Consider the following 9,208-nt stretch of genomic DNA (forward strand, 5'->3'; position numbering starts at 1 on the left):
TCTCTTTTTAGAACAAAACTGAATTTCAATTTGGAATGTTGTTTCAAATTGAATAAATCAAACCAGGGCAATTTGAACATATCTAAGCAAATGTTTTGACTGGAAAAAAAGTGGTTTTGCCCTGTGATCAAACAGTAAAAATACAACGTGATTTCACAAGTCATTTTTATTAACTCATATCTGCCTTTTTCCTAATTATAATTTAAAACAAACAAACAATTTATTCCTGCTTTCATGGATTTTCAGGTTTTCCACAGATTCATGGTTAGGCACTAACAAAGAGCATATTTTTAAAAAGTCTAGCACACTGGTTATTCATTGTTCCATGTGTACAACAATTTTCTCTTCTCTTCATATATGTTCATGTTAATTAAAAATAGATGTTGATTTTTGCTTTTTTTCTTTAACTGTTTTGATGGTATTTTATTTTGAGACGTATATGCTGAAAAAAATTGACTAGAAGAAAATAGGTTGAACAATCAGTCTGTCAGTCTGTCATGAAGCCTTCTTACCAAAACCTCACATTTCCTTTGGAAAACAAAGTTTGTCATCAGGCAAACACAGCCTTCTGTGCTTTCACCCTGTTTTTGCCATGCTGTTTTTGCAGTTTTCCATATGAACAGAATTACAGCCAATTCTGAAGTCTCACACTCGAGACAGCATTACTGCAGTAATATTAATGTCATCATCTCTTTCCATGTGCAAAATATCTAAGCAATGTATTTAGTAACAGCATTGCAGACTTCAATGTTGGAGTCCCTCTTACTTTCCTATCTTGGATGTAAAAGCCTTCTATTAGGAAAAGAAGATCCCAACTGGAATGAGATTATAATGCAATCATCTGGTTCAGAGCATTATGCCGTGATTTTAGCAGCATGCTAGAAACTCCCTCTGCTCCTGGGCTTAATGAAATTTGAACTTATTATATGGTTCAGCACTGTTTTTGGAAGACAACCAATAAGTATGGGAGGTTTGCAGTTGAAACAAGGGGCTTGTTCGCCAGGATTTGACTCTCTCGAGGAAAGCTAGCTGCAGGGCCAGATCTCTTCTTTTTCATTGGAAGAGCTTTTTCATTGGAACAGCTTTGCTCATAGCAGTCTTTACTGGTGATGGCAGCCTGTGACAGAGCTATATCTTTCCAGCAATACTCTAACTAGAGAATACCCAGTAATGACTACAGCTGTATACCCACTAAAAGGTGCTTTGCCACTACATAATACAGGATTCAAGAAGGGGCACTTGACGGCTGCAGTCCATTTAAATGTGGAAATCCACCTATTGAGTAAAAATCACACACTACACCTTTGTAGGTGTTACTTTATGTGAAATTATAATATGAAGATATCCTGGAATGAAAAAAGAAATGGTGTGTGCCTGCACACAACTGCTTGTTCTATTTTTCAGGCTGACAGCTTAGCTGTAACATTTGTGCATTAGCTAAATAACATCTCAAGGGGAGCTGGAGATAGAACCTTGATGTGTCCTGATTGTACGTGTGTGAGTTTGTGCTCTCAAAGGATGGTCCTTAAAAAACTCCCTGCTGGAAGCTATTGTGCATATTGCAAAAGGACCGTTGTTAAGTGCCAATTGAGCTGGTACTGTATACTTGCCATTTTAAAAGAAGATTTCATACCACTTGATTATGTTAAATAGAAATGTTTGAAATTTAAACTGAATTACATCAAAATGGCACAGTAGTTATATGTCTAAAGAGCTGCTGCTACTTGCTCTCATAACTAATGTCAATCCCTTCTGGTAGACAGTTTTATGTGAAACCATGGTAGAGTATATTACAGGCGAAGTTTAGAGAGCCTTGATATAAAAAAAGTCATAAATAAATACTACCTTAAAACCAGGCCTATGTTTGTATTAACAAGCCAGAACTCCTTTAGAGTAAAGTATTGTCCTTAGCCAAAAAGGTATATGTTTTTTAATGCCAGAACTTCATTTTAAGTCTTTAGGCTACTCTAAGATGTCAGTTTTTTCTGTGCAGGTGATAACTGGGGAACTTGTGAACTCTTGTAATGCAATCTAGATGTATACTTAATAGAAATAATGCAGAAATTACCTCAAGACAAGCTTACCAAGAAAAAGAAATAGAAGTAATAATATTAATATATAGTCAACATCAGAGTCTGACTGGAATTAGAAATCCAAGATCATTAAATAGAGAAGTGAATGCTAAAAAAACAAAATTAAAAAATATGAAAACCCAGCTTGCATGTACAAATCTGGTATTTTATGATCAATAACTATTGATAATACATGCAGAGATGGGCAAAAATAGTAATTACCTTAAAAAAGCTACTTCAGGATTTATGAATTTGAGAGAAATTTGGTAAGTAGTTCTGGGGGAGGAAACAAAAGGAAAACCCAGATACACTCTAAAAAGTTTATTAAAATTAAAAAATGTTTGTAAAACATATGTAATAAAAAAACATATTAAAGTTAAAACCATTTGTTTTTAAGTTTTCATTTTGAAATTTTCTTTTTGTTTATTTCTAAAAGAAAAAAATTCAGGCAGACTAAATTCTTTTTTTATTACTTCAGTAAATATCTGACAAATCTGAGAGGAAGGGATTGACTGGGGTTTTCTCAAGGTCTTTACATTTCAGAGGGCCTGGAAATTCTAAAATTTTGTGTTTCATTTAAGGAAAGAAGAGGAAAAAAGATGATTCAAATAGCTCAGATAACACTCCAGGGACCCAAAATATGTTGTCACCTGTGTTAGAGTATTATTTTATTTTACACTGTAATTAAATGCTCAGTTGCCCCTCCTCCCCAGTCAATCTGATTTTATCCTTGGAAGGCAACAGATAATTTCCGTATAAAAAGAGCAGTGGCACTCTCATGCATTGTCACTCAGTTTCCTGTGATGTCGCCAGCACAAGATGGTTAATAGTTGCGATGGAAATGATAACCAGTTTCATCAGCAAAAAGTTCTCATATGGGTACCAGGCTGCATCCCATGGTCCATGAAAAGTTGCAACACACACACTTATATTGAAGTGCTTTTTTTCCTTCCTAGCAGCTGGGCTGTACACTTTGACATGTCTCTTCATCTCCTGGGCTCAAGCTTGGTTTCCAGTGATGGTACCTGACCTACTCAGACATTCTATGATAAGATCAAGACATTGTGCTGCCTATCCTGTTACAAAATTAAAACCTACTGTGCTTCATGGATCTAAAGGTCAACTCCTTTTAGAATGTATTGCCATGGTATTCTTTTTTTTTTTAAATTATCTATAGACTCAATATTCTTAAGACTTCGGTGCTGAGATCCTGTTGCAGTTTTAGCTTGAAATGCATTTTGAAATTTATCTCCTGCTTGGCTTCTATGAAAGCAGAAAAATATGTACTTTGAGTTAGATGTTGCTTTTGACTGGGGTCTGGTGTAATCAGCTCACCCACGGCATGATGAAACAAGTGTGATTACGTTTCTGTGATGATGGTGCTGGAGACAGTATTGTAGTGGTGGCACAGCAGCCCAAGTTAGAATAACTCATTCCCCTAATTGGCTACTCCAGACGTCTTTTGTGGTAGCAGGGTCCTTATTCAAGCTGTCACTGGAATGAGCATACTGAAGCACTTGTGTGATCTCTTGCATGAACAAATGCCAGGTGAAGGTGCAAAGGGATCCTCTGAATTCTGATCTGGATGGAATGAATGACACCTGGCACAGGGATGTTGACAGCCCAGGATTAGACTAATACCTGGCTTCTTCTTTTATTTGTTTGTGGGGGTTTTCTTTGTTTAATAGAAGTAATCTTACCATACTAGGAAAACTAAATAAGCAGGGTCTAACTTTTTATAGCTTTACTCTTGCTTTCTTTTAATTTATGAAGTATTCAAGAAATTACTACTATCTTTGTATTCTTTGGGTCATTGCAAGGCTGTTCTTTGTTTCTTGTTTTCTCTAGTTTACTTATTTAATAAATTTCTATTTTCTATACAATTGAAAATGTTGCTGATTTAGTAAGTAATCAAAATTCTTTCTTTCAGTACTTCAGGTCCTTAACTTGAAACTCCTTCAAAGGCTTTTATTTCCCAGTTTTCCTACCTTTTTTTTGAATGTTTGACCTCTAGTAGATTATTGGTTTATTTTATTTTAACCTGAACAAGAAAAAAAATAGTTTCCTTCAGTTTTCAGTCTCCTGTTGCTCTGAGTTAAAAAAGGAGTGGTCATTATGGTTAACTTCATAACAAGGAACAATCACCTACAATATATTTAGTAGTCATGTTAGAAAAGCACCATTACACAACTATGACTCCAAAAAAAACTCTTTCAGGGATGGAACTATATGTACCCACAAAGCATATTACCTTGACTAAGAGGTTTTGAGTAGTAGTAGGTCTTAACTTCTACTACCACAACTTCCTTTGCACTTATCTTAATGTTACAGAGCAAATGCTGTATTTATTATAGTAAAGAAGTAAATATTGTGTAACTGTGGACGATGAATTGTCCTATAAGTAAATGAAAGAGTGCTGGAAACTGAGAAGTGTGTAGTACTTGTGATGTACCTTCTATTGCAATATTAATTTGTTTGCTGAAATATTTTTAAATGTGTGGATTTAAAATTAAAAAGAAAATCTGGGTTTTTTCCATTTTGCTTTGAATTTTTATGCTGAATTTTATTGAAACATACTTTTTTAAATCAGTCATTTTAGTATTCATTTTTTTCAAATTATAATCTTTTACCACTTAATAATAGAGGAGCAGAAGCTTTTTAAGCACACAGCAACTGTGACAATTTGATGGAATTCAGTTTGAGTAATAATTTTATCAAATAATATATTTCTTTTAAAAAATACCATTTATTAAAACATTATCCACAGTTTAGGCAGAATGGTAAAGCAAATGTCATTTTTAAACACACGACCCACCTTTACTGACAGCACAGTACAATCACAACATATTATAGGAAGTGTTGACATGCTTTGGAACACAGGATGACTCCATCAATGGATTAATAAGCTTACAGATGGGTGCCCAGCATTTCTGAGCTAAATACTATTTATTCACTTCTCCCTGTGCATCTCTATTGGTTTTAACAAGTTTTCATGGGTTTAACTCAAGACAAGATATGATTATGAGCACCTAAGGCATGAAGACACATTTGTGTGGCATAGACTAAAGCATTCATAGACTCACTAAAAGCATTTTGCTCTCTTTTATTGAACACCTTCAGGACTGATGTCCCAGCAAAATTGTAGTTCTGGAGACAGGGTCTGACATGCATAACCATAAAAGTGAACTCAGCATGGATACTTTTAAGAAAAATGAGGGCAAATAATCAGAGGCATTCCTTTTGCCGTCACAGATCTTCAGACGAAGGGTGAAAATAAAATTCCTTCAATTCAAGTTCTATAGATAAGCAAAAGATGCAAAACATGCTGAAATACAGTGAACTATTAAGTATAAAAACTAGTAGGGACTGAAAGCAAACTAAAAGGTCTACTTAGGTAATTTCAGAAAGAGGAAATGTAACTCTTGGTGACAGAGCCAGAAATATTTTTTCCCACACTTTAGCTCCTCCCACAAAACTCCCAAGAAGACTTTCTTCCAAGACACTTGGACTGCCTTGGTAAAACATCAAGCCTGTAATATTTCTTTTTTGAAGACATTTTTGTCTCTATAGAATGGTTTAGATTTTTTTCTAAGGGCTAAGATGTTTGCCTGGAAGATGAGTGGCATCCTCCATTCCCAAAAGACTAGAAAATTCAGCAGTTCAGACTGAAGGTTCAGCTAAGGACACAAGCATCTAGACCTGCTGATGGTCCAGCCACCTCTCAGAAAGAACGTTTGTCCTGAATGGGTCTGGTTGGACCAGGGACATATGACATCACAGTAGCAGCCAGGAGCCTGATTTCACTAAGTTAATGAAAGAAAGTATTATGCATACAAAGCATACACTGCAAGCAAGGATACCTTGCTTATTAATGAGAAGAGGACAGGGGGGTAAAAAAGCCCAATGTAGATTCAGAGGGACAATTATGGAAGGCAGTGACAACTGTTGCCAGGAGGAGGCTTCAAAGGATGAAAGGGAGAGAGGTGAGGGAGAAGGAGAGCACTCTCTTCCTTTCAGCAGTATCAGGGTAGCAGGTAAACTACCATCAGCCTCTGGTTTTAGAGGCCTCAACATTACCTTACCTTTATTTTTAACAAGTTTATTAATGGAAGAACTCATAAAAAGCTGCTTTCATTTCTTCAGGGAATATCATAAGCACAAGAAGTCTCCCACTTCAGATGAAAGTCAATCCTCCAAATCAACTTATTGAATATCTGCTTGGGTTAATACATCTGCCATTGGAATAAGTCCATTTCTTGCCAGGATGAGATTAGGCCTTTTTATATATAAGCACTGACCTGTCAGAAAACACTGAAAAAAAAATCTTATTAAATATTTAATATTTTACTATGAAGAAATTCTGAAGTTTACTTAATCACAAAGGAAGAGACATGAACAAGTATAAAATATGGCATATTTTTAACTAACCTTAACTGTAAACCTCTGGACAGGCTTTCAGGTGACAAATTCCTTCTTCAGATAAAAACTTGTCTTCCATTAAAAAAAAAAAAGTGTTTGACTTGGTTTTCTAGTTTAATTTGCAAAAGTTGTATCAGCCTTTTGCATTCAATGTCTTAGCTGAGCAGCATGGATACCCCCTCATGAACATGCACATTAAGAGGTTACCTTGAAGAATTCCAATGTTTCTTATACTTGAGATGAATTCCTGCATTTTTTTTTTTGCCTCTAAAAGGTCTGTTCCATAATGATGTTATCACTATTCCATTCACTTCTCCTGAACAATTTTCCTGCAAGAATTTTGTTGTGGATGCCCTTAATATTTGACAAGTGTTTCATAAAATACTGCTGTCTCTTTAGAATTTACCGTGTTCTTTTCCTGCCTTGACTGCAGACAGAATATAATTCTTTTACTGGTCTGTATGAATATTCATAAGTGACAAGTACTCTGAGTTCTAAAATATCGGATAGGGAGGTTTTACAATTATTAGATCAGGGCTTTTCTCAGTTGTACCCTGGGATTAAAATGTCTTTATTTCAGTGCAGTAACAGAGGAAGAACACAAGATTACAATAGATTTAACAAAAAGGAGATAACTTTGCATTATTTTTCATTCTTCTTTCAGTCTCCATCACGAGGATGGAGTCATGCTGTGACATTCTTCTCTGGGTATTGGAACATGAGAACGATATACTCGACTTTGAATGTCTCAAGTTTTGTAACGTATAATAGCTGAGTTTTACTTCTTTCACCCCGGTATTTTGCATTTTGATAGGCAAGTGCCACTTCACCACTGAGGCCCTTCTGCTGACCTTTAACACAGCGGGAAGCTCTAGCAGTGCAATTATCACTATGGGTTGTGGTGTCCTGGAGGAAGTCAGCATGTGCACATGTATAAACTGGGATATCAAGGATGTAAAAAGCACAAGAGCACATACCAGGCAAAAGAAGTCATTTGATCATGACAACCCAGTCAAGCCAAAGTCAGAGTGATAGTTATGTCAGAAATTCTTGCTTAGCCTTCTCCATGCATTTGAGTGAAAATGTAAGAGGCTACAGATTAGTGTGACCCCATTTTACTTTCTCTTAAGCTACTAGTTTCCAACTCAGAAAGTTCTGTCTACCAGTTGAATATCAGGAAATGAACATTCAGGAATGTGATTTACTATGTGATGCATAGTTATTAAGTTTGATCCTGGTTTCCAGTTTCACCACTGAAACTGGTTCTTACACAGGTCATTGTTTCCAAATGTGGGTGCCTAAAGCATAAATAAGTATCAGGGTGTTCATCCTTTTTTATAGAACTACCTTGTATGATAAAACCCCCAGGATTTCATCTTCAATAACAAAAGGGCACCCGTAATACAAGTCTGAGTGAGTTATTACTATACCATGTTTAGCAAAGAGTGATCAGTGTGCACTACTATTAGTAGAAGACAGCCCACCCATGAAAGGTTAAGCATAACAGACGTAAATGTCTCACCTGCTGTAGTGTTTGCCATTGCACTTGCAGTTACTACTACTGGTGCTGAGGAACTGCCCTCTAAACTTGCTTGAACTGAAAATGTGTTTTATGACAGAAGCATATGTGTTATATGATATTTTTGCCTTTGTAAATACAATTCCAAAAGCTTGTGGGTGTCTTCTTTTCTTTAATGAGTAGCACCCTTTAGAAGCACACTTGATACACCGTCTCTGCTTTTGCTTTCCTTACCTTTGCTATTTCTCTTTTCTTTGCTTGGTGGCTGTTGTTGTCACAGTTTGTTTTCCCAAGCTACAGCCCCCCTCAATCTTCTTCCTATTCTCTCTCCAAACAAAATAAAACAGAGCTCTGTTCACTATTTTTTCTTTCCAAGACAAGTTCATATTTCTTCAACATACTGCAGGAGGACATCTTATGCTGATTTTGCTGCTTAAATATTATTTTTCATAGTTTCTCTGTTTATTTTTCCAAATGTGCTGAGAGACCTCCCAATGAGATCCCTTCTTCCCTTTTCACAATCTTCCCCTTAAGAATATGAATGCTGCTAATATCTCCTGGGTAAAATCCAGCCACTGTGTCCACATCGAATCAAGCTGAATTTACTCCATGCTCTGCAGCTGTTCCATTGTCTCCTTATTACAACACAAGATTCTGTTTGTTTTATTTATTTATCATTTCTAAGTACCAGGCTTTCTGGCAAAATGTTGCCAGCTGGAAGTTACATGGAAAATGTTTAGCACAGCTTTAACACATGCTCCAGAGTATGTGTACACGCATTTCATTCTTGGTAAATCAGCATTTAGGGAATATGGGGAAATAGGCTGTGAAATGCCATCAGCTTGTCCTGAGCTATGTTGCTATTTAATAAAATCTCTAGCAAATTCAAATAGCAGAAACTCATCCAAGTCATTAGTGCATGCATTTGCTCCTCCCTGAGCTATCAATATCAAAAGCATCTTAAGAAACTACGTCAATGAAAAATGAAGGAAAATAAATAGAAAAAAAATTAAGAGGTATTTCTGATGAATAACCATCATCCCTGATTGTGCTAAGTCACATTTCTAATCTCTTTATTTTGGGCACTTATTAGCATTTACTTCCCCCAGTTAAATAAGAATGATGTCATAAATAATGTTTATGCCTCTAGGAGTTCATGTAGAGGATCTTCTGTTTTTCAGTAACTTTTGCCTCATTC

At 35.9% G+C, this 9,208-nt stretch overlaps 1 long non-coding RNA gene across 1 annotated transcript in view; it reads right to left on the bottom strand.

Moving 5' to 3' along the window:
* Positions 1-4,798: 4,798 nt before the first annotated feature.
* The window catches only part of LOC146443331 (uncharacterized), a 4,460-nt gene continuing 50 nt past the window's right edge, over positions 4,799-9,208 (bottom strand). The window contains exons 1-2 of the long non-coding RNA XR_014846881.1: positions 6,501-9,208; positions 4,799-6,383 (exon numbers count right to left, since the gene is read on the bottom strand). The exon at positions 6,501-9,208 is cut by the window's right edge and continues 50 nt beyond it. This is a non-coding gene — a long non-coding RNA (uncharacterized LOC146443331). The remainder of the gene's footprint in view (positions 6,384-6,500) is intronic.

This window comes from Lichenostomus cassidix, chromosome 1Aa, assembly GCF_008360975.1.
Source record: "Lichenostomus cassidix isolate B80296 chromosome 1Aa, HeHo_3.0, whole genome shotgun sequence".
NCBI lineage: Eukaryota > Metazoa > Chordata > Aves > Passeriformes > Meliphagidae > Lichenostomus > Lichenostomus cassidix.